Consider the following 26,035-nt stretch of genomic DNA (forward strand, 5'->3'; position numbering starts at 1 on the left):
TTACGTTCTCTTAATGAATAGCGGGATTTGTTCTAATGGTGTTTGTAAATAGGATATCAAATCCGCATTTTGTATAGCAATTAACCACTAGGAAGAATGTATGCAATGTGTTAATTGTTGAAATGTCCTACCAATTTGGTTTGAAACTGTCTCATTGCTATTTGTTTCTCAATAAAATTATGAAAAAAAAAGAATCAGAAATTGGGATCTATCTTATTAAAATTATTTGCATATCAAAAGAATCACAGAGTGAAACTACAACCACAGAGTGTGAAAAAATTTAGTCAACTTTCCTTCAGACAGGATTTCTATCTAGAACTTATAAAGAATTAAAAAATCTCAGGACTCCCAAATTGAAATAACCAATCAAAAAAAAATATCATCACCTGAGAAAAATACAAACTTCTCAGATGAAGAAATACAAATATAAAAATAAATATATCAAAAACTGTTCAACACCATTGGTCATTCAAGAAATGCAAATTAAAATAACACTAGATTCCATCTCACCCAAGAAAGAATGGTTATCATCAAGAAATCAACCAATAACAAATGCTGAAAGGGCTGTGAGAAAAAAGGAGCCCTTCTCCATTGTTGATGGGAGTGTAGACTGGTGCAGTCACTGTGGAAATCAGTGTGAAGATTCCTCAAAAAATGAGGATTAGAGGTCCCATTCCACCCAGCTAAGCCCCTTCTAGGTATTTTCCCAGAAATGAAAACATCATACCACAGTGATATATGTGCACCCATGTTTATGGCAGCACAATTTGTCATAGTTAAATCTTTGGAAATGTTCACCTAATGAGGAACAGAGTTTTAAAATATGGTATGTTATACAATGGAGTGTTACTCAGCTATAAAAAAAGGATAAACTTGGGACTTTTATAGGTCAATGAATGCAACCTGAGATCGTACTCATAAGTGAAATAAATCAGACAATATCATATTATCTTCTAGTGAAAAAAGCTGAAAGAATAAATAAGATCCAAAATGTACAATAGATATTGGGAAATAGGAAGAAATTGTTCAAAAGGAAAGATAAAGCTAGAGGGAGGAAAGGAAGTAAATAGCAAGGAGAATATATTTATTGCATATAAAATATATGTATGAAACATATGCATATATGTATAATGTCATATATACATATATACACACATAAGATAGTTAAGACAGTTAATCAACTAATTTCTCTTAGGTCATTGAAAACAAAGATTTATATTTAAAAAATAAGACAAAATTTTATCCTTACATTGTTTGATCAATTTCTCATGCCTGTACCTTGTAAGTGTAGCAACTATTTTGAAGATAACAATATGTAATGGATTAACCATTGTTACTCATATTTTCTGGTTTTGAAATTTTATATTATTGTTCTTATTATTTTTCTCTTTAAAATACAATTATCTTTCTACTGTTTTTTCTAGAAAAACTGATATAGAGTCAATGTAATTCCAATCCAAATACCAATAGTATTCTTAACAAAATTGAAGCAAAAAATCATCAATTTTTCATGGAATCAGAAGAGTCTCAGAATAGCCAAAGCAATCCCGAGAAAAAAGAGTAAATAAGGATGCACTATATTCCTGGATGTCAAGTTACTTCTACAGAGTTACAGTAATAAAAACAGTATAGCACTGGCACAAAAATGGATTGACCAATGGAATAGAATTGAGAATGTAGAAACAATCCCACACGTCTTCAGTCATCTGATGTATTACAAAGGACCCAAAAATGTGCTGTGCCCTTCTTTAACAAATTGTACTGAGAAAATAGTTGATCTACTTACAGAGAAATGAATCTAGATCCATATCTCTTACCCTATACTAAAGTCAAATTGAAGTGAATCAAAAAGCTAAATCTGCTGAAAGATGAAATAATTAAAACTCTTGAGGACATGGGGAAGAACTTGGTTACCAAAACTCCACTTGCCAAAGAAGTAACACCAATAATTAAAAGAATAGGATTATATCAAATTAAAATTTTTCTTTACAGCAAAGAGAACTACCAGCAGGCTGAAAGAATAATCTACAAAATGGGGCAAATATTGTCAGGTACCTATGAAACATAGGATTAATATTTCAGATATATTAAAAACAAAACAATTTAGACCTCAAATATAAAAGACACAATTTAAAAAGACAATTTAAATGAATAGATATTTCTCAAGAGAAGAGATACAAATAGCCTTTAAATACATTTTTAAAAAGTTTAGTGTGTTTGGCCACATAACACTAATATTCTGTTTTATTCCAGGAAGAAGGATGATCTTCAAGGATTCTAGAAACAACAGACATTGACAAAATTGTGAGTAAAAAGGCAGTTTTCTATACTGTTGATGAGAATTTAAATTTGTACAACGACTTTGGAAATCATTATAGATATTCCTCAAAAACCTAACAGTACAAATTCCATTTGACCCTGCTGCTATGGTCTGTGTCTGTATATCGCCCAAAAGCCTCATGAAGTTGTGGGGCACAGGCTTCCAGAGTTTGGTTGATTCATAGTCCAATGATGGAATCATGGGAGCAAGTGGCACACCCAGCCGGGTATGGGGGTCATGCACATACAATATAAGGGATAGCAAGAGGTTTGCTCATGCCCCCACTTCCACTCTTGTTGCTTTTGCTGTCTTCCATAGTGGACAATTGCCCCTCTGCCATATGTCGCCATGCCTTGGAGCCAGCTGAGCAGGGACTGAAACCTCTGCAAACTGTGAGCTAATTAAACCTTTCCTTCTTTAACCTTGGGTATTGAATATCCTGTCTCAGCAATGAGAGAAAAGTAACTAAGTCACCTGTTATTCCTCTTCCAGGTATTTTCCTGAAAGAGTTAAAATCCTGTTACAATCTATACATGTAAGTAGCCTATGTACCCATCAACAGAGGAATAGATAAGAAAATACGACATGCAGTAAAAACTTGAATTGTGAGGAACTTGTTCTGTGAGTGTTCCACAAAACAAGCAAATATTTCTAATAAATTTAACTTGACAAATGAGTGATGTCTTGTAATACAGGTAGTACGTGATGCCTAATGTCACATGGTCACAACTGAGCTAGTGGTTCTCTTTCTTCCACTCTCTCAGAAATTACAGAAACACCTGCTTTGGCAGTCACAGGGACCGTGTTTGATCCCTGACATGCTGTGCCGGCCCTGCCCCCAGGGTGCACTGAGACAGTGATTGAGACTGGGTGTGGTGGAGCGCACCTGTAATCTTAGCACTTGGGAAGCTGTAAACAGGAGGATCACTATGAGTCTGATCTGTGTAGTGAGACCCTGTAGACCCTATAAACCCTGTACTAAATAGAAAAAAAAATTGCTAAAGTTTAAAGCATAAAAGCAAAAAGAAAAGGTAAATGAATCAAAGAATTGTTATTCCTTGAAAAGAACAATGAAATCACAAATGTAGCAAAACTAAAAAAACAGAAAAAGACACAAACTTACTTCATACAAAAACCTATACATATAGACAGATATCATCATCCAATCTAGATGGAATAAACTGTGGTACACTCATATCACAGACTACCAACCAGGAGGGAAAAGGAATGAACTATTAACACAATCAATGACCTGGAGGAATCCCCAAGAATTAAGGAGTGGGAAAGCCAATCCCCAATGTTATATAATGTATGATTGCATTTATAAACACACATACACATCAATATGACAAAATTAGTGGCTTCTGGGTTTTAAGAGAAATGAGGTGGGAAGGATGTGGATATGGCTAAAAAAGGAGGCAGGGCAACAGGAAGCACCCTAATGGTAATGGAGAAGTTCTATTCCTTGATGAATCTATGCCAATACTCCAGGCATAATATGGTCCTATAGCTGGGCAAGATGTTACCAGTGTAAACATCCTGTGTTATTTCTTGCAACTGTTTATGAGCCTACAAGTTCTTACCCAGGATGACAATCTAATTAAGACAAATAAGTAAGCAAAAGAAATAGAGATTACAAAAATGATCAAAATATTTAGAGAAGCTAAATGTGGTGGCACATGCCTGGAATTATAGCTCTCTGAAGACTGAGGCAGGAGGATTGCTGTGCACAAAAGGCCAGTTTGGACTACACAGTGAGTTCCAGGCCTCCCTGCACAACATAGTGAGACCTTGTCTCAAAAAAAAAGTTTAAAAATAATATCAATCTTTTGTCATCTATTTTTACTTCCTTTTTTATTATCAACATTCCTCTCTTTAGGGAGTAAGATGTAAGAACTGCTGCTCTAGCTTTACCTTTGGGGGTAAGGAAGGTCACACAGTTAAGCTCCCATATATAAAATTGGTTCTCTGCTTCCTGATTCCTAACTTGCCTGAAGCTTAAGAACAAAATGTTGCTGCCAGCTCCTTCACCACTGAGCTTGAAGCTGTTTCTGACAAATGATGCCAGGTGAACTATATCAAAAAGTTAATTCCTTTAGACAAAGAAGTATGTGTAATTCCTTTCACCTATCACCATCTGAGGTCCCAAAGAAAAATTTCTGAAAATTTAGCATCATAATATATGGGGTCAAAAGAAATATGAAAAGGTAAAGCCCTCCAATGACCAGTCCAGTTAGGTCAGCAGAAAGACAAGTTTGACCATAGCAGCAAGCCGTGATTTTCAGAGGGACCCATCCTGCACAGTCTTCCTTGTCACTTATATGCTAAACATCTAAGGGGCACCGTGCAAGAGCAGAGGTGAGAAATTCCAGTGAAAATATACCATTTGCATGATAACCTGACTAAGCCTCTCTATTAGATTATTTTCTTTGTGTAGAGTAATAATGCTCAATCTCACCTTACTAATTCCTTCATCTTTTTCACTCGTGGCTTTTCAAGTGAAGTTTCTAGAATTTTCTAAATCAAAATGCACTATTGTTACCGACAAGCCTACAGAAGTTCTGAATGCCGCCTGTCATGCATTAAAGCCAACGTTCACTCCTCTGGAGTGCAGACAGTTGTATAATCTCAACTGTAACAGGATTGTTATGGTTTGTGTCTAGTTGTCCCCCCACCCCCCAAAAAAGAAAAAACCTCATGCAGTCATGGAGCTGTTTCTGCAGATTGTGATTGATTTTGGGGGGTGTGGTGCTGCACCCGCCCTGGGACAGGTAACCTGCATCACAACCTAAGGAGGGGAGAGAGGCTAGCTAGCTGCCAGAGCTGCTGCCCCTCCCTTTGCCCTTTTCTGTTTGCCACTGTCTGAACAGCTGCTCTGTGACATGAGCCACTCTGCCTTGGAGCCAGATGAGTGTGGACATCAGGTATTTCGCCCCAGCAATGAGAGAAGAGTAACTGAGACAAGGATAAAATATAAATCCTGTAAGAACACAAAAATATAAATATCTCTGACTAGTTGACACTACAGTATGAACAGGTAGATGCTAAAGTACTGGAATGTTTTATTTTCATTCCCATTTTTCCTGACAGTGCTTGACATATACTTCAATACTGTCTGTAGAGAAGTTAGAAATGTAATTTCACAAGGTAAAATCTTATAGTTTCAAATATCTGCTTTCAGAATTGATGTGTTCATTTGTAAAGAAACTTTCTTTTCATTCCTAACAAAGAGAAATACCAGCACAGAAGTATCTTTTGCTTTTTGTTAACATTCCAACAACCTATTGAGCAAAGTAAAAGAAAGCGAGTTTTACTAATTACACAATAAATAGCTACTGTTTGGACTCACAACCCCTTAGAATGTTCTCACTAGAACTCAGTAGTCTCTCTTCATGAATGTTCAGCTCCTACAGAAATTTAATTTTTATTCAAGGAGTCACAAAAGAACATTACCTAAGCAAGTACATAGTAGCCGTGTGATTCACTTCATGACTTTGAGGAAATCGGTTTCCCTCTCTGCTGAGTTGATATTTGCCCTAAATGTAATGCTGGGCATGACCAAGTTATTCTGTATTTCACATGGATAAGACTGAGTTTGATCCAACATACTGAACTTCACACTCCATCCCTTTCTATAGCATTCCACAAAACGAGTTCATTGGTTTCTGACCAATCCAAAATACTATGAGAAATCAATATATGTTAGCTTAGTGTTAATAAATTATGTTGACTGAAAATGCATCCATGCTAATAAAGGGTTCAGTTAGTAATTTCTTTAACTCTAAACAGATGGCAAGGAAATAAGGCATATGGGCAGAATGCACAGAGAGAAATCACCAAGAGTAGTAGATTCCTAGGGACTTGGATTTGGACAAGACCTTACAAAACACTTGGCCCAAGAGAAGAATTTAAAGGGTCCAGGGTAGTTTCCTTATAAGTTAGGGGATTAATTCTTCATTTGGTTAGTTTTGTGGTACTGGGACTTGAACTCAGGACCTTGTGCTTTCCAGGCAGGCACTACACCGCTGAGCCCTATCCTTGGCCCCTAGTTTATCCACTTTAATGGCAGAGTATTACATCTTTGTGTGTAGGTACATTTTCTCTATCCATTCATCTGTTGATGGGTACACAGGCTTTGGGGAAAGAGTCAGTGAAGAAGGTAGGTAAGGACACACTGACGGATTTTTACATCTTTTCACTAGGTGGCAATTGCAGCATTATTTTCAGGATTTTTTAAATTGCATCTCATAATATAATTTACAAAACAGGACTTCACGAACTACTTCAGAATGTGGCAAGAGCACTAGGATAAATATGGTCAAGAAAAGAGGGAGGATTTTGAAGGGAATTTATGGCAATGTGTCTTTTACTGTAATACACCATTTTGATTTAAACACACTACCTTTTTTTTTTCTTTTCTTTTCATGCATTTAGTATGGGGTCTAATACACAGATCAGATTCATAGTGATTCCCCTGTTTTCAGCCTCCCAAAAGTGGGGGTTACGGTTGCACACCACCATACCATCTCATTTGCCATCTCAGCATGCCCTGGGGGCTGGGCCGACACAGAATGCCAGGGATCGATGGACCCAGGTCCCTGTCCCTGTCTAAGCAAGCACTTTAGTCCACTAAGCTATTGGCTGGCCCCACACTGCATTTTTGATCAACTTTTCTACATTCTAAAAAAAATTCTACCTTTAGTGATCTTGGGATTCGCTTTAGAACAAGCTTTTAATCTTCTGTATGACCCAAATTACTTGCCTTCTCTGTCTCAGTTCCTTGTAAAATATCAGTGAGCTTATGCATCTTCTGCAAGCATAAAATGAGATGTATGTCTCAGGAAGATTATTCTGAAAGGAGAAAAAATAGGGAAAGTAAGAAGGTTTGATTCAGGGATTACTATCAGGGCCATAACTGCTCTAGTAACTAAACTTTGTATTGTAATGTAAGAAAACAGAATGAGAAAATACTTTTAAATCATGAGTTTAAAACATTAAGTAAAATATGCAGCTACCATATGACCACTGAACTACACTCTTGGGCATTTATCCCAGAAAAATGAAATCCTGTACACAAATATTCACAACAGCTTTGTCATTGCCAGAAACTGGAAACAGCCCAAATGTACTTCAGTAGATCAGTGACTGAACAAACTTTGATATATCCATGCCACAGGATACTACTATGCAATAAAAAGGAACAAGCTTTTGACCTATCACTGAGCATGAATCTCAAGATAGTTATGCTGAGCATAGAAAGCCAATGAGAAATGAATACACACTATACGCTTCCATTTATGTCGTAGTTTTTAAAAGACATTTTTAAATGGAGAACATGTTATCTGTGTCTAGAGGTAGGAGTAGAGCATCCCCGGAGGAATGCGGTGAGTTCAGTGGTAAAGGCCACAGGCAGGCTGTTGCTGTGCAGAAACTGTCCAGTGCTTTGCCTGAGATCATGACTGCAGGAGCCTGAATCTTTGCTAACCTTAAATATAACTAAATACACACATAAGATGGGTGGATTCAATTGATATTGATATCCTAGTTTTGATAGAAGACCAGAGGTCTGGGGCCAGAGAGATGGCTCAGTGGAATAAGCGCTTCCCTGGCAAGTGCAAGGGCCTGAGTTCAACCCCTGGTTCCACCCCAAAAAAAAAAAAAAAAAAAAAAAAGAAGAAGAAGAAGACCAGAGGTCTGCAAGATACCACCAAATGAAGGAAAGCAGGGGTATATGGAAACTAGGCTATTGTATGGTTTACAACTAGATGTGAATCTATAATTACCTCAATAAAAAGTTCAATGAAATAGGATTCTATGCAAGTTGTCTTTCCCTTCATAAATGTCAATCCCTGTTCTCTGTCTGTCTGTCTGTCTCTCTGTGTCTTTCTCTGTGTCTGTCTGTCTGTCTCTGTCTCTCTGTCTCTTTCTATCTGTCTCTCTGTCAGTCTCTCTCTCTCTGTCTCTCTATCTGTCTCTGTCTCTCTGTCTGTCTCTCTGTCTGTCTCTCTGTCTGTCTCTCTGTCTGTCTCTTCTGTCTTTTTCTGTCTCTCTTTCTGTCTCTCTGTCCCTCTCTGTCTGTCTGTCTCTCTCTGTCAGTCTCTGTCTCTGTCTCTGTCTGTCTCTGTCTCTCTGTCTCTCTTTGTCTGTGTCTGTCTGTCTCTCTCTCTCTCTCTGTGTCTATCTGTCTGTCTGTCTCTGTCTCTGTCTGTCTCTCTCGGTCTCTCTCTATGTCTATCTGTCTCTTTCTGTCTCTCTCTCTCTCTCTCTCTCTCTCTCTCTCTCTCTCTCTGTCCAGATTGGGTAAATTCTCCAGATTACCAGGTAGGCACCTCTAGGGTCCTGAAGCTAAAAATTCCTGTCTCTTTTCCTATCACTACCACCCTAGGTGCTGTAGATAGAGCAGGTTGATGCCTGTGCTCCATTGGAAACATTCCATGTTTTTCAACCACCCATTTCATCAGTGACTTTTTAATGTTCAAAACCAACCCTCTGAAGAAATAAAAACAGCATAGAGATCAACGTTTTGGCTCCATACATAATAGGCAGCCAGAAAGCCTAGAACTCAGCATAGCCACACACAGTGTACAAAGCTTCGCCTCCGAGAAGGTGGTGAGAAATTCTTTTCCAAGAAAGGAAAAAAACAGCAGAGGATGCTTAAGGGTATGCACAAAACATGAGTAGCGAGCACCAGGTGTTGAAGCTGCCAGATCCCTGGCATGATGAGGTCGAGTTTCATCTTAAAAAGTAGTCATTCGGGAAGGCTCCCAGGATGCCAGGAGAGAAAGGCAGCACGAGCAGACTCCGGAGCCCTAAGAGGTGGACCAAGCACCACGCCCACCCTGCCGGCTCTGGTTCCCGTCCACAGGGAGCTGCACGCAGGAACAGAGGGGACACATGCACAAATTCGATCTCACTGCAACTCAGTTAAGCAGTTCAGCTCTACGACAGTATCCAGCGGTCAGGTGAGGGGGCCTGGAAAGTGTGAAATCTCGGGGAGAAAAATGAAATCTGATTAAAGTTTCAGAATCTGATTTGTAGAAGGGTTGAAAAGTTGAAGTAGGATGTAACTTTATAAGCTATCATCAGACTAGTAGAAGAAAAAGGGATTAACTTTATCACTGGGAAAACATCCCTCCTCAAAGTTTCTGAGAAGAAAGGTAAGAATTAAGTTCTTCCCACTAAGAATTTAATTCTTCTTTCCATTCCAGACAGGGCTGCTATTATTTTTCAAGAGAACATTAACTGAACAAGTTTTTCAAATAAACATTCAGTAAGAAGGAACAAGCATAAATGATTTTCTTTCACCCTTTTATATTTCAAAAAAAGCCATTAAAAGATTTCTATGCTTCAACTATTACATAAATTATCCTATTATTGTAGCAATGAAAGGATTTCACACCCATCCATTTACTTCTGATTTGATTTCCCTCCACAAAAATTCTTTGTTTTTGAAAAATATTTGCCATGCTGCAGATGTAATCCACATTAATCAAGGAATATATTTAAGAGGTAGAGTTTGCAGTGCCTTATTAAGGGAAAGAAAAAATTGGTCTCACATAGCTGTGTAACAGCTCTCTTCTGTTCACGGTGTGTTTGCCAGCCGCCTGAAGTTAATTATCTTTAGAAACTTACAGTGGAGAGGTAATTTCACTGCACAGCTTACAATTTGTGCCTGTTCTGCTAAACAGTCTAGTTGATGGAGAATAGGAAAGATGAACTCTTGCTGGCTTCACATTGTTTACAAGTGGTAATTTTAAAAAAGAAAGGTTCAGATTCTGGAGCAGCCTTTCACGATGGACGGACTATGGAGGACTAAGTCCTAGAACATGCGTGGTGATGATACGAAAGGTACATCCCTCTGCAGAGGCAGCACTCGGCATCTGTCCCTTTTCCAACAACAATTGCTCCACCATTACACCTGAGTCCTACAGAAATGTATTTCCATGTTGGTCAAGGTTACGAGGGGCAAGCTGATTTTCATCTACCTTGCATCTGCCCACAAGGGCGGACAAGAGTGAACTCTATGCAGAATCCTATCTTAGCGCTCTGAAAGCCGAAAAGCAAACAACTGAGCCAATACATGTGAAGATGGATTTCTGTGAGACTAGGAAATGATTCCTCAAGATTTGAAATAAGAAAAAGAAAACACTGTAGGGTTCCTAAAAACAAAAAAACAGAGATTGGCTGTCTTGTATGTCTAAGCAGATAGGACCCAGACAACAAGGGAAAGATTTCCACACTGCAAAAAATGACACCAAGTAGCAGAAAGTGGGGCCTGAACTGGACTTGGGCTCCTCGGGGGCAACATGAAATCCATGGCACATCTCCTCCACTACCTTGAACAGTAACAAACATGGTCATCCATGCCAGGGTCCTGGTCCAGAAAAGGGTAATAGAAAGCCTTCCTGCCCACTCCAACAGGTCAAGAGCTCAAAATCAAAACTTTAAATTGAGCTACAGAATATGGTCACATTTTTCCCCATCTGAGTTATAGACTGATATTCACCCACCACAAATAGCACACTACACAGTCCATGCTGCATACATATGGCGGACCCCTACTTCTCACTTTTCATTACGCAATAAAGCAATGTGATATGTCATCACAGAAACTGCCAAAGATTTCCAGATACATACCTTAAAATGATTTGTATTAGAGGCAAAGCTGTCTCTATATACGTAGTGTGTCAGAGAACAGTTATGGATGGGTGTTGGGCACAGAGAGATGCCAAGAGAGAAAGACTAACTCTTGACTTCTTTTAATTCAGAATTTGGCCATATTCCAAAAAAGAAATGGCTCTCTGCATTCCTTCAATGTGGTGGCCAGGGGAGATCCTTAGTCACAAAGTCTCCCTGGGAATGGAATAGCTTGATTTGACTTCCTAGATTTGCCATGGTTGCTCACCAGTAACAACTGAGTCTTGCTCCACCATTACACCTGAGTCCTACAGAAATGTATTTCCACGTTGGTCTAGGTTTCGAGGGGCAAGCTGGTTTTCACCTACTTTACATCTGTTCGAATATGCATGCTAGTATTCTCTTTTCCATGACACATATAATACCCCACATTGAGACACATTTGGGGGCTGGCCAAATAGCTCAGCAGATTAAAGCACCTCCAAGCAGGTGCAGGGCCAGGGTTCGATCCCTGGGCCTGCCATGCCAGCCCCACCCCTGGGGCACACTGAGACGGCAATTGAGACTGGGCATGGTGGCACACATGTGTAATCCCAGCACTTAGGAGGCTGTAAACAGGAGAATCACTATGAGTCCGATCTAGTAGTAAGACCCTGTACACCCTGTAGATCCTTCCCTAAAATACAGAAAGAAGAGAGAGAGAGAGAGAGAGAGAGAGAGAGAGAGAGAGAGAGAGAGATTTAGAAACTCTAAATAGACAAATCAAACATTAGATAAGAACAACCAAAATAATGGAAAAATGCTTGGAGACCTAACCTACTTTCCTCTGAGCTTGTGAATTCTCTATTTGTGGAGCGACCTTAATCCAAAGAAAAAAATCATGGGATAAATGTGTATATCGAATAAAAACCCCAATTGGAATGATGCTTATTTTTGAAAAATAGGTAATATAGTTTTATTTTAATTTGTTTTTAACTGGTACATAAAAACATAAAAATTGTGAAAGAATAGATACCATCATGAAGTCAACCAAAGGCCAGCCAGATAGCTCAGGGGATTAAAGGGCCTGCTTAGGCAGACGCAGGGACTGGGGTTCAATCCCGGGTATACCGTGCTGGCCCCACCCCTGGGGCACAATGAGATGACAAGTGAGACTGGGTGTGGTGGTGCGCACCTGTAATCCCAGCACTTGGGAGGCTGAAAACAGGAGAATCACTATGAGCCCGATCTGTGTAGTGAGACTCTGAACACGCTGTACTAAGTACAAAAATAAATAAATAAATAAAGTCAACCAATAAACAAGGCTGGAGGGTCTGTGGGGGAAAAGAAATGCTTTTCCACTATTGGTGGGAGTATGGACTGGTACAACCACTGTGGAAATCAGCATAAAGTTTCCTCCAATACCTAGGATTGGAGGTCCCATTCAAGCCAGCTCTTCCCCTCTAGGTATTTTCCAAAAGAACCACAATCATCATACCACAGCGATGTACGTGTATCCCTGTTTACAGCAGCCCAACTTCGCATAACCAAATCTTGGAAACAACCCAAATGCCCATCAACTGAGAAATAGGTTATATATATATATATATATATATATATATATATATAGTATTTTCACACAATAAATATTTACTCAGCTATAAAAAAAGAATTCGAGGCTTTTGTAGATAAATGGGTGCAGCTGGAGAATACATTGGTAGGTGAAATAAATGAGATCCACATGTGCAAACATTGTATTCTCTTACTAGTGTGAGAACCAGAGAGTAATGAAAATCTAAAAGGTATAACAAATACTGTGAGAGGGAAAGAAATTGTTCAATGGGAAGGAAAAGCTGGGATGAGGAAAAGGACAAATGAAAGAAAGAGAAAAGATGTATTTAGGTAGAAATGCGGAAAAGTTTGGATAATTGTATTGTCAGTTTCTGCTGGTCCTTTGAAAGGAGCAGTTAATGCTTAATTTTTTTTTTTCTTTCTACTCCACTCTGATTTTTTGTCCTCTTTTGAATTTCTTATAACTTCTTACTGTTTTTGTTTGTTTGTCTTTCTTTAAATGAATTACACATGTTCATATCTGGCAATCTGAACAACTAATCTGAAGATGGCATCATGTAATACAGCAACCATTGTTGAATTCCTATTCCTTTGTTTAGTGAAATCTTACATTGTTTATAATGCTGCTTTTTTAAATTATTTTATTTTAATGTATTTGGTACAGGGTCTCACTACACAGCTCAGACTCATAGGGATCCTCCTGTCTCCAGCCTCCCCCGCGCTGAGGTCACAGGCACGTACCACCACCACACCTAGTCTCGGTGGTCCCCTCAGTACCCCCAGCAACGCGATCAGTTCAGCCTGCGGTGGTAGGATCAAACCCCGGTCCCTGCACTTGCTTAAGCAGGTGTTTGCTCTGCTGAGCTATCTTGCTAGCCCTACTATTTTTTATTTATTAAAACTAAAAATAAAACATAAAAATTGTACATTCCGGTGGGGCACCATTTAATGTCCAGAACATGCATATACCAAATAATATTTAATTCAGGTTAAATGTATTCATCTCCATAACATTTATCTTTGTGTGTGTGTGTGTGTGTGTGTGTGTGTGTGTGTGTGTGAAAACTTCCAAAATTCTTTCCTCGAGTTTTCTAAATGTGCGACATATCATTGCCAAATGTCTTCACCTCACTGCCCTTAGCTCGCTGGAGCTTCTTGGGTCCCGCCCCCATAGCTTCGCACCCACTGGTGAGCTCCTCCTGTTCCTTCCCACCCTCCCACTGATCTTCCCAGCCTCCGGCACCCACCACTTTACTCCCACCTTCTATGAGACCTACTCTCTGATTCCAAACCAAAATGAGGTCACACAGAGCTTGTCTTTCTGCACCTATCGTATTTCACTTAACAAAGACTTGCAGTTCTATCCCGGTTGTCTCAAAGGACAGAATCCCACTCTTCTATGACTGAAGAGTATTCCGATGTACATAGGTACTATTTTCTTTATCATTAATTTGACAGGCCCTTACATGGTTTCTTTTGATTAAGAATCCCAATTATAGTATTTTGTTTGTTTCTCTGTTTCTCTTGTATTTTAGGGAAGGGTCCACAGGGTGTTCAGGATCTCACTACTAGATCGGATTCCTAGTGATCCGCCTGTTTACAGCCTCCCAAGAGCTGGGATTACAGGCGCGTGCCACCACGCCCAGTCTCAATTGCAGTCTCAGCGCGCCCCAGGGGCGGGGCCAACAAGCAGGACTGGTGTTTTTTGAGACAGGGTCTTAGTAAGTATTTCAGGCTGGCCTTGAACTCCCAGCGATCCTTCTGCCTCAGCCTCCTGAGTGCTGTGGTTACAGGCATGCCACCCCATGCTCGGCTAAAACCCCGGTTTTAACAGATCTATTCAACTCTTATTATTGAAAATGATAAAAGAAATTAAGTCAATCAGTGCCGTGAAGCAAATTGAAAAATGTCTCAAGTTTAGATATAAAACAATTAATATAAAGAGCTATGATTATATATCTACTACAGTAATCTTATAACCTCTGAGCTTGCTTCTAAGATCTTAAGAGCATCTCTCGAATCACCAAGGATGCTGAACATTTTTTTGTATATTTATTTTCCATTTTTATTTCTTCATCTGAGACGTATGAGGAACAAGAAGAGTAAATAAGGTCTAAAATGCACAATAGATATTGTGAAACAGGAAGAAATTATTCAAGAGAAAGAAGGAACTAGAGTGGGGAAAGAGGAAAGGATGGGAAAAGGAAAAAAATAAGATAGCTATACCACTAGCTTATTTTAGTTCACTGAAAAGAAAGATTTATGCTCATATCATTTGGAGAATTTTTTATACCATACCTCGTACTCTGAGTAACTACTTTAATGACACTCAATGTATTAACTATTATTCTTCTTCTGTTATTTGGTTATGAAATTTTGTTCTACTCTTTTCCATAAAATTAAAAAGTAAATAAAATCTTGAGAGCCATGTCAGAAGCAAAGGTCCAATTTAAATCTTAAGTGGCATTGGGCTAGGAAGATAGCTCCATGGCAAAAGCACCTGCCTGACAAGCACAAGGTCCCAGGTTCGATCCCCAGTATGAGAAAAAAAAAATTTTTTAAGTGACACAACAAGGGCAGGGTGAATGGTCGCCAAACTGTACCTGCTCACCAACACCTCCCGTGGCCTGGGTAGGTGGTCTGCCTTCAGAGCCACAGTCCTCATGGCCTGCTTTTTCCTCTGCTCCTTATCCTCCCATTTTCATTGTTGAGTTGAATTTTCCTCATGGAAATATTTACGCAGACATTTATATATCTGCGAGTTCCACTACTGTCCAGACTATGAAGGGAGCAGGCGCCTGCCAAGAGCTGGGGTTTAGGGATACAGAAGAAGAGATCACCCCCCTAACTCCCACCCCACAAACCGACCCTCCACCCCATGCCTGCCTGCAATACATCTTCACTAAGCCCACAAAAGCCACCTCAACAGCCTGAGCAGCCTCCTCTGCCCATGGATCTCTAGGGAGCCACAGAAGAAATGTAAGCCGGAGACAGAAGGTAGGAATCTGAGGGAGCTCAGCGGTAGGGGACTTGGTTGGCACACCAGATTTCCAGCCAGGGCTCAGTCCTTAGCACAGGGATAGGGAGGAAAGAGTGGCTTAAGAGCCCGCACTGGGGCCCCCTGTCCCTCCCACCTGGAGAAGAGCCTAGGACCATGAATTCCATAGCTAATCCCACCACATGGAATTCCACAAACACGTTAAGCTGTATGAAGACAGAAAGGGCCACAATTATGACAAACATAAAGTAGGGAATTTCTAGTAACTCGATGTAAGGGAAGTACCCTCCCCCATCCAGCGCCACTTTCTCAAACCGGTTGTCCCTTACCTTTGCGGTGCTGTTATCAAAGAGAACAAAGAAGCAGTCAGGATGCACCGCGCACTGGCCTTGGGACACACTCGAGCAATGCTGGCTTTTGAACAAGGAAGTGAACAAGAAACACCCTTTGTTTTGTTCAGCTATGCTCCACTTTTGCCTCCACAAAAACTATTCTCAGTTTGTGGGAGACCGTGCGTGTTTGTACTTATATTTCTATCCATAAGCTTAGTATCATGATGTGATCCCTAGACACTTGTCATGAAAATACAATTGTCTACATGTTAATGAAGAATGGAGACATATTTCCAGAAGGACACTGGAATTCTTCACGCTTTTAAAATTACCTGTCATATCTGGTATTAAAATTGCTAAGCTACATTTATTTTGACTATGGATTGCATATTGAATTTTCATTTTAATAAAGAACAACAGTCAAGCTATGGCAGCCAGAATCATCCCAATTCTCAAATTTAATTTAAATCAATAAATGCTGAGTCCTAACTATGCACAAAGGACAGGTGCGGTTGGGTGACACAGGAGGCCCATAGAGGTGATGAAGAGATCTCTGTCCTTGGGGGTCTTACTCTAAAATGCTGGTCTCCTAGTTATCAGCTACAAAGGAAAAGCTCTATATTTCTAAGAGCAAAACAGAATTTTGGCCTGAGTTCAGTAAGATTGAAGGGAAATGCACATAAGATTTTCAGTTAAGGCAGTAGGAGCAGGCGCCAATGAAATTCTACAGGCTAACAGTACCCGACACACCCAAAGTAGAGATGACTGGTCAATGCTGTAGCCATGGGAAGCTGTGGGGGAGACATTGTGTGTGCAGCCTCAGTTTTCAAAGACCAGTGAGATTGGAAGAGGTGGAAAGAGGGAGGAATACTCCATATGAGGAAAAGCACGCTGGAGTATGGCAAGGCAAGTTCGGCATAGCAGAAGCCAGAGCTGTGATAACAAAGAGCCCTGAGCTGGGAGCCAGATTTCAGCTCAAACTTTGGTCCCGCCCCTTCCTAGCTCATGAGCTGGGGCAAGTAGCTACCAACCCATGCAAACTCCAGTTTCCTTATCTGTAACACATGGATACTATTGGGACCACCCTCGTAGACATAAACAGAGTGGGTTGATGTTGCAAAAGCACCCTAGTCAGCTGAGTCGGAAAGGAGCCCCAGAAAGCAAGTTCCAGGGACAGGTTTGAAAAGGTACATGAGGACCTTCCTGTGGGGCTTGCTGTTAGCAGCAGGAAGCTATTGAATGACACAAAAGTCAAGGGACCTGGAAGGTCTTTCTTTAAGGATGCATCTGTCCTTACCCTTACCTCCAAATCCACTCTATACATGTCCCAAAGGACATTTCTTGTACCCACCAGTTGTTTTCATTTTTCTCTCTCCTTTTATTATTATAATGTGTTGTTTAAATTTATGAAGGTTTTTACATTCATGTATTCTTGTACTTTTAATAATCTTGAACAGAGGAACAAAACAGTAGACTACGACAAAGGATAGTCACCCTAATTGTTACCAAGAGTATTTGCTTAGAGCAAGCAAGCCTAAACGTATTATATACCCATTATCAGCAAAATATTAGATTTGCTGAGCCCATCATTTATAAATGGAGAACACAAAGCCCCGGGGGCAGGTTCCAGATGAGGGTATGCAGCATTCGTCATCCCACCTACTGTTAAAACAACAGATTTATTATATTTAATTAAGTAACTCGATGATCTCAGAAACTCGTCTTGGTATCAACTGTGGAAATACAGAGATTAGCAGCCAAGGATGGCATATCATCTTCAAGTAGGACTATTTTCCTTATGAATAATTTCTGTCCTATTGGTTGTATTCACTGGTCCTGCACGTGTGGAGCGCCGTGCTCCCTGGTGGGACTATGCAGCCGCCTCAGCCCAGTCCTGCCAAGGCCAGGGGACAGCTCCTCAGGGGCTCCACCTGCTCAGGCTGACAAGGCCTCTCCACCAATGAGCTCCAGGGGTGGGCCTTGGGTGCCCACCAGTTCCCGGGCGATGTCGGGCCAAGTTGCCCCGGAGGCAACACCACCCCATGTGGTCAGGAAGGAACAGTTGCTTCTCCCATCATCCCTGACGCAGACCATTCCTAGGATGCTCCCCTGGGCTGACATGAGAAGGTTCCAGGGGCACTAAGCCCAGCCACGCACAACAGAGCCACGTCAGCAAGTCGTCTCCCCCCGTGTGGCCTCCCCTCAGGGATCTGCTTGTGGGGGTTTGATAGCAACAACAGGAAGCCATTGAGTGGCACAGATGGTCACATCCAAGCCAAGGTTTCACATACACCCAGATTACAAGCTTCTTCTCAGACACTGCTTTCAGGAGCACTGTATCTGTGAGCAAGCACCTGAATGCACAAACCAACACACAGGGACGTGGTGATTTGAGGAAATTACAGTGACGTAACACCTTCAAACACTCATAACCATGGCCCATATTATAGGAGGGTCATTCATTTTAATGAAAACAAATGCTGTCCTCTAACTAGTCCCAGAAGCAGTTGGACTTTACTTCACTCTTTTAAAGACTTTAAAGACTGTGTAGGAAAGCTTTGAATATATACAGCAATCATCTTGTCACTGCCACTGACAGCTACCTACGTCCTGTTTGGCAATCCTATATTTTATTTTTATGTTATTCTATTTTATTTTAAAGAGCAAAAACAAATAACAAAAACAAGGATAGAAACAGCAACATACAATACATATGGTATAGAATTTCAAAAGAAGAATAGAAAATTAACACTGGAGATATATATATATATATATATATATATATATATATATATATATATTTGTGTTTAGGACAGAGTCTATGGGGTCTATAGGGTCTCACTATGTAAAGCAGACTCATAGTGATCCTCCTGTTTACAGCTTCCCAAGTGCTGGGATTACAGGCACATGCCACCACGCACAATCTCAATTGCCATCTCAGCAGGCCCCACGGGCAGGGCCAGCATGGCAGGCCCAGGGATCAAACTCCTGGCCGCTGCACTCTGCCTAAGTAGGTGCTTTAGTCTGCTGAGGTATCAGGCCAGCCCTTATGTTATGTATTTTTATAGACAAATCTGTTGCTCAGGTTTCTAGATATGCAAGATTGGTCAAATAGTTAAACATTAACTCTTCCTTCCAATAAATCTTAGTTTTTTTCTTGTCCCTTTTCCTATTTAGTTTTTAATTTATTTAAAAAATCAAATAATAACAACTGGATAAGACATTAGAAATTGTACACACTTAGAAGAATGAGAAAATTCAAGCACAGTTTTTGTATTGCACATTGCTGTCTTTGATGTAGTTGCTCAGATTACAGATGTTAGCATATAGAGTTAGTCAAAGCGAAAATTTTCAACATTAGCTGCTGCTTTCAAAAAACTGGTGGAAATTAGTACTGCAATCATCGCAGCCATCCTGTATCTATGCTTGCATGATTTTCCCCCTTCCTTTTTCTTCTCTTTTCTCCTTTCTCTTATCTTCATTGTTAATTCCTTCTGTTCAGTTTCTTTCTGTTTTATTATATCTATTATACCTTTCAGATTTTATTCTTTCAGGTTTTACACTTGGGAGACAATATGATGTTTACACATGTGGATCTGATTTATTTCACTTATGAGTATAGCCTCTAGTTGTATCCACTCACCTATAAAGGCCTCAAGTATGTCTTTCTCTACAGCTGAGTACTAATCATTATATAAAAAATACCACATATTTTTCATCCATTCCTGAGGTGATGGGCATTTTGGTTGTTTCTAAGATTTGGTTATGACAAATTGTACTGCTATAAACATGGGTGCACATATATCACTGTGGTATGATGTTTTCAGTTCTTTTGAAAAAATACCCAGAAAGAGAATAGCTGAGTTGAATGGGACCTCCAATCCTAGCATTTTAAGGACTCTCCACACTGATTTCCGTAGTGGTTGTACCAGTCTGCACTCTCACCAACAGTGGAGAAGGGTTCATTTTTCCCCTCAGCCTCTCCAGCATTAGTTATTAGTTGATTTCTTTATGACAACCATTCTTCCTGGGGTGAGATGATATCTCAATGTTGTTTTAATTTGCATTTCTCCAATGACCAGTGCTATTGAATATTTTTTCATGTATTTATATGGCAATCTCATATTAAACCCAAGAATGTGCTAAAGTTCGTTGGTAAGGCTGAGAGTTGAGTTTACCAATACCAGACATAATGGTTACATTGGTCTTTGCTTTAAACTGGGACACATGAGATGAATTTTTATAAAGATTCTCTAACTAGGGGCCAAGGAGATAGCTCAGAAGCATAAGTGCTTGCCTTGCAAATGCAAGGTCCTAAGTTCGATCCCTGGTACTGCAAAAAAAAAAAGAAAGAAAGAAAGAAAAAGATTCTCTAACTGTTAAGCAGTAGCTTATGTCAAACTGGTTTTCATGCAAAATATCTGTATTAATAAAGAGAATTTGTTCACAGATTTGTGAGAAACTTCATTACTACAGACAGGAATAATACTGAAGCCATGGAAGTGAGGTTCACATTCCAAGTACTCTGGTCTTTGGGTTCAAAAATTAAACAGAAATGTGTATAATCCTAAATATGCTGAAAATGCAAAATATATCTGAAAGCTCAGGGGGAAAGCTGTGGATCTGAAAGATGCAAAGAAGCTTCTGGAGGCTGCATGTGAAGTGGAGGAGCTAGGGTGCCATGCTAGGAGCCGCATGGCCAGGAGTGAGGATGGTGAGGTTGGCTAGAGCTCAGGCACGGCTCATGGTCCCAAGAAGCATCTGAAGCAAGTAGCAGCTCCAAAGCATTGGATGCTGGATAAACTGACCAGTGTGTCTGCTCTTCGTCCATCCACCGGTGCCCATAAGCTGAGAGAATATCTGCCTCTCATCATCTTCCTGAGGAGCATGCTCCTGTATACTCTGACAGGAGATGAAGTAAAGAAGATTTGCATGCAGTGCTTCATTAAGATCTACAGGAAAGTCTGAACTGATATAACCTATCCTGCTGGCTTTACGGATGTCACCAGCATTGACGAGACAGGAGAGCATTTCCATTTGATTTACGATACCAAGGGTCGCTTTGCTATTCTTCAGATTACACCTGAGGAAGCCAAGTACAAGTTGTGCAAAGCGAGGAAGATCTTTGTGGGCACAGAAGCGATCCCTCATCTGGTGACTCACGATGCTCACACCATTCACTACTCTGAGCCCCTCATCAAGGTCAATGATACCATCCTGGTTTATTTGGCATCTGGCAAGATCACCAATTTCATCAAGTTCAACACTGGTAACTTGTGTATGGTGACCAGAGGTGCTAACTTGGGAAGAACTGGGGTGATCACCAACAGAGAGAAGCATCCTGGCTCTTTTGATGTGGTTTGTGTGAAAGAGGCAAATGGCAGCAGCTTTGCCACCCAGCTCTCCAACATCTTTGTTATTGGCAAAGACAGCAAGCTGTAGATTTCTCTTCCACGAGGAAAAGGAATCCACCTCATCATTGCTGAAGAGAGAGATAAGAGGCGGGCAGCCAAACAGAGCAGTGGGTGAAATGGCCTCTTATGACATGTTACAGAAGTCTCTGTTTAATTAAAGATAACAGAGCATGAGAAGAAGGAGAAGGAGGAGAAGGAGAAGGAGGAGGAAGGAGGAAGGAAGAAAGAAGAAGAAAGAAGGAAGAAAGAAGAAAGAAGAAAGAAGAAAGAAGAAAGAAGAAAGAAGAAAGAAGAAAGAAGAAAGAAGAGGAGGAGGAGGAGGAGGAGAAGGAGGAGTCGGAGGAGGAGGTCGCGGCGGCAGCAGCAGCAGCATCTAGAAACTCCAGACCCAAGGGAGAGAAAGGAAGGAATTGTATGAACCCCACAGCCCACTAGGCCATGCTACAGGGAGGGATTGTGGGGTAAAAGGACATAAAATGTTCTGCTTCCAACAATTCAAGGGGAAAGGCCAGGCTTGTTGCCATGTGTACCATGCCTTTTGCTACACATTGGTGAGGAAACTGAGGCCTAAATCACCTTCCCTTCTCCTAGAGTTCTATGTGACAGGGCAGCTGAGTCTTTGACTGGTAGAATATGCAACTTGTTTTGTTTTCATCTTACTATCTTCATAACACTTATGTAACAGCTACAGGTAATAATCAATAAGTGTTGGTTGAAATGGAAAAGTGAATAAATGACTAAGAGAAGGATACCAGAGGCACCTTTCTGGTTTTCCCTGGGGCATCAGAGAGCTACCCACACAGAAGTAATCCCATCGCTCTTAGCTTACCTGGGTGAACCCAAACTCGAGTTCTGCTAACACAGTACTGCGGCAGCCACTGAAGTAGCAAACATCAGGTGAAAAATATCTACAGATGCCTCATGTGCCTTTACAGGGAAAAGGGTTAATTCCACATTAAAGATGCAATGCTTGGGAAGCAAATTTTTTGCGAGATAGCCAACATTGGATGCCCTTGCTATATTAAGAAACTGATAAACTACAGTATTTTCTCTGTGTTGTTTCATTGCATGCTGCCAGCTGGTCAGAAGTCTCAGTGTACAGCCTCAGCGGGTGAAAGGACCAGTATCGAACAGGAAAGGAAGCAAAAGGAAGACAGGCACTGTAAGAAGCAGAAGCTGCCTCCATGAAATGAGCTTACCTTAAGCTGGGCCAGAGTGAGAAGAATCCATTCCCAGAAGGAATTCTTGACAAGCCTAGCTTTAGCGGCCCTCAGTGCTACCTGCCAAACTTCTGAAAATGTTTTTCTGTTTTCCTAACCTGATTCAGTCAACCTCATTCTAACCAAGGCCCTTATCTAAAAGTCCTATTACCTGAAAATGAGTTTCGAGGCAGGAAAACAGAATACTTTCAAAGCCACTGATTGGTAACAGAAATGCTGAGGTGGAATTTGAAGAAGAAACAGCTGCAAATATTCTGAAGCACCTAATGGAGGCAAGTGAGGTGGTGACGTTGCCCAGGGCCTCAGAGCTGCCACTCATCCTGAGCCTGCCAAAGCCCTGACAGTAGTTTCTGCTACTGCAGCAGAAACTCGCCATCTTCCGGGACCGGCTTCATGCTGGACCTGGACCTATCACGAATGCTGTTTGTCCAGTGACTGAAGTGGCCGAGGATCTCCTCTGACCTTATGCACAGGATGTCTCCAGCAAGCAGATGAACCAACTCCAGTGGACAGAGGAGTCTTGGAGTTTTCAATCTTGTAGCTACAAAAAGTAGAATAAAAAACAAGCATGGGCTGACTAGCAATAAACAGTATGCACAATGCCACACCTACGGTGATTATTTTACCATTTTTCCATGTAAACGTTAGAGTTTCAGTATTTTTCAAAACTCAATTTTTAAGTCTTCTGAGATTGTGCTGGTGTATGTCCAAGACATCAGAGTCATGTAGGCAATTAATCAAATATTCAAAGTTATAAATCATCAAATTAATAACCATGTAATTAATAAGGATGTTTTAAAATTACTGTCTCATTGGGATGGTGAGATAGTTCAGCAGACTAGGTGCCTGCTTAGGCAAACGCAAGGACTGAGGTTTGATTCCTGCTACTGCATGCCAAGCTGGCCCCACCCCTGTGCACACTGAGCCAGTAACCGAGTCTGGGTGAGGTAGCATACATCTGTAATCCCAGTGCTGGGGAGGCTGCAAATAGCAGGATCATTAAGAGTCCAAGCTACATAGTGAGAACTTGTACTAAATGCATAAAATTACTGTATCATGAATTGTACTCATTTTCTAAGTCATTTAAAAAGAAAAGCATAATTTTTAGAAATAAGTTAGAGTATTTAGGGTTCTTTGCAACTTTATTTGCTTTTTTTCCTTATTAATAATTTTTGTATCACTTAGGAGTCTTAATATTTTATTCCTAGGGGGCCAGGGAGATGTCTCAGTAGAATAAGTGCTTCCCTGGCAAGCACAAGGGCCTGAGTTCAATCCCTGGTTAAAAAAAAAAAAAAAAAAAAAAAAAAAAAAAAAAAAAAAATATATATATATATATATATATATATATATATTTCTACTTATTCCTAAGTAGAAAATATTATTTCTACAATAAAGTAAATATGATTCTCTTTTCTGTAAGTATAAGTCTATAATAGTCCTTTTAACAGGAGTTTCTCAAAAATATTTGCCTTTATTAAAGGGTAAGAAATGAGAGGAGTAGATTCAGCTCTTCAATTCCATACATCTGTCAAGAACACCGGTTATATCTTCCTCTGCCTGGCTATTTTTCCCTAGCACATAGCAGGACTAAGGGCATGCTGTAATTCTAGAGAAAAAAAAGATGGTATTAGGGCTGGCCAAATAGTTCCGTAGATTAAGCACCTGCAAGCTGGCACAGGTGCCAGGGGTTCAATCCCCTGGCCTGTCATGCCAGCCCCACCCCTGGGGCACACTGAGACAACAATTGAGACTGAGTGTGGGGGCACATGCCTGTAACCCCAGCTTTTGGGAGGCTGTAAACAGGTGGATTGCTGCCAGTCCAATCTAGTAGTGAGACCCTGAACACCTAGTAGACCCTTCCCTAAAACAAAATACAAAAAAATAAAAAAAGATGGTATTGACTGGCTGGTCAGCTATCCTCATCATTATTAAAATTTTATTTATATGTTTTTTTATCATATTATGTAGGGACTTAAAGTTCAACATATCAATACTTGATGAAAAATACCTGTTCCTTATTATGCCTAAGATGTTTGAAATGCAGTGAGATAGTGAGGTTAAGCTTGATAGCCTAAATCATTTGATAATAACAATAAGCTTTTCTTCTGGATGGTTAACAACCTAAGTTTGCAGATCAAAATTAGAGAAAAGGAGGGCTACGCGGAAGGCCAACATTTTGGCCCTAACCTTCTAAGGTCAATTAAGACTCAGGACATATGAGAACTTGTACTGTAACATCATGTACCTTGGTAGTGTCCCAAATTTTCTGATCAAGAAGATTATGGGGCCAAAGAGGAAAGTGATCGATGATGTAGTGTGTGCCTAAGGAGAGTCACATGGGGAGAAGACACTCTCTCAGGCTTTCACAGAGAGCACATTGGCCAAACAATGGCCATGACTCATCCACATGGCTGCACTGACAAAGGTTCTACAATCTGAGGTACAGGATCTCAGGACCTTGTTGCACAGGTCCTGCTTTACCTTGGTCTTAACCATCCAGTAGAAAAGTATGAAGACGAAATATAGGAAGTGAAGCCATGTTGTTATGTTGAGCTGTGGGGGACTCAGGTCAGTAATTTCTGACATTGCCAGTTAAACAGAAGACCCAATGCTATTATGGGCTCCTGGACTCTTTTAGAATATTTTGCTGAGTTTACACACCTATAATATTCAATAATGGAACTTAGAAAAAATGGAGTATAATGATGAATGTCCATTTTGTATCTGTGTATTCAAAGTGGTTGGGATAGATATATAGTTACATTCTCTTAATGAATAGAATGATTTGTTCTAATGGTGTTTGTAAACAGGATCACAAGCCTGCATCTTGTACAGCAATTAACCACTAAGAATAATATATGCAGTGTGTTATTTGTTGAAACTGTACTTCCGATTTGATTTGAAACTGTCTCATTGCTGCTTATCAATAAAATTTTGAAAGAAAAAAAAGAAAAAAAAATTGTTTATTAAATATGTATTTTGTACACGGAAGCAGGTACAGATGACATAAAGAAATTAAAGCCCCCAAAGGAAACTTCAACCACACATACACATTTTTTGAAAAAAGGAAAAATATTCAGCTATGTGTAAAAAGAATGCTAATATTGTCATCATTGGTCAAGTGAGACACACGCACACACATATAATAGCATTAAGTTAGTAAATATTAAAATAATTACTCAACTAATTAATAGGTGTCAATTTTTCTTGTTCTGATACCATTACTTTTCAAGTGATTGTTATGCAGAGCAAGCAGTGCAAAATTTTAGGAAAGATAACATCTTTACAATGTTCTAGTAAATACAAAAAGTAAAAGTTTAATGTCACCAAGACTTTTTTAATTCATATACAAACTGAGCCTTGACAATCAGAGCTTAGACAACCTTTCATAAAACTCTCCCTTCATGTCTTTCTTGCACACATTAAATATTTCTCATTCAAGACTGACAAAAAGAATCAATTCGGAAGACTCACCATAAGCTGAAGAGAAAGGGTTATACTTGTGACAAAAGTAGGAAAGGACAAGCTCAAGGGCTAGCCCTCTAGGGAGGGTCAGGACAGCA

General features: G+C 40.1%; 1 pseudogene; it reads left to right on the top strand.

The window, feature by feature from the left end:
* Positions 1 to 17,843: 17,843 nt before the first annotated feature.
* On the top strand, positions 17,844 to 21,367 carry LOC105742598 (annotated as a pseudogene).
* The last annotated feature ends 4,668 nt before the right edge of the window (positions 21,368 to 26,035 follow it).

This window comes from Octodon degus, unplaced genomic scaffold, assembly GCF_000260255.1.
Source record: "Octodon degus isolate 3935 unplaced genomic scaffold, OctDeg1.0 scaffold00061, whole genome shotgun sequence".
Taxonomy (NCBI): Eukaryota; Metazoa; Chordata; class Mammalia; order Rodentia; family Octodontidae; genus Octodon; species Octodon degus.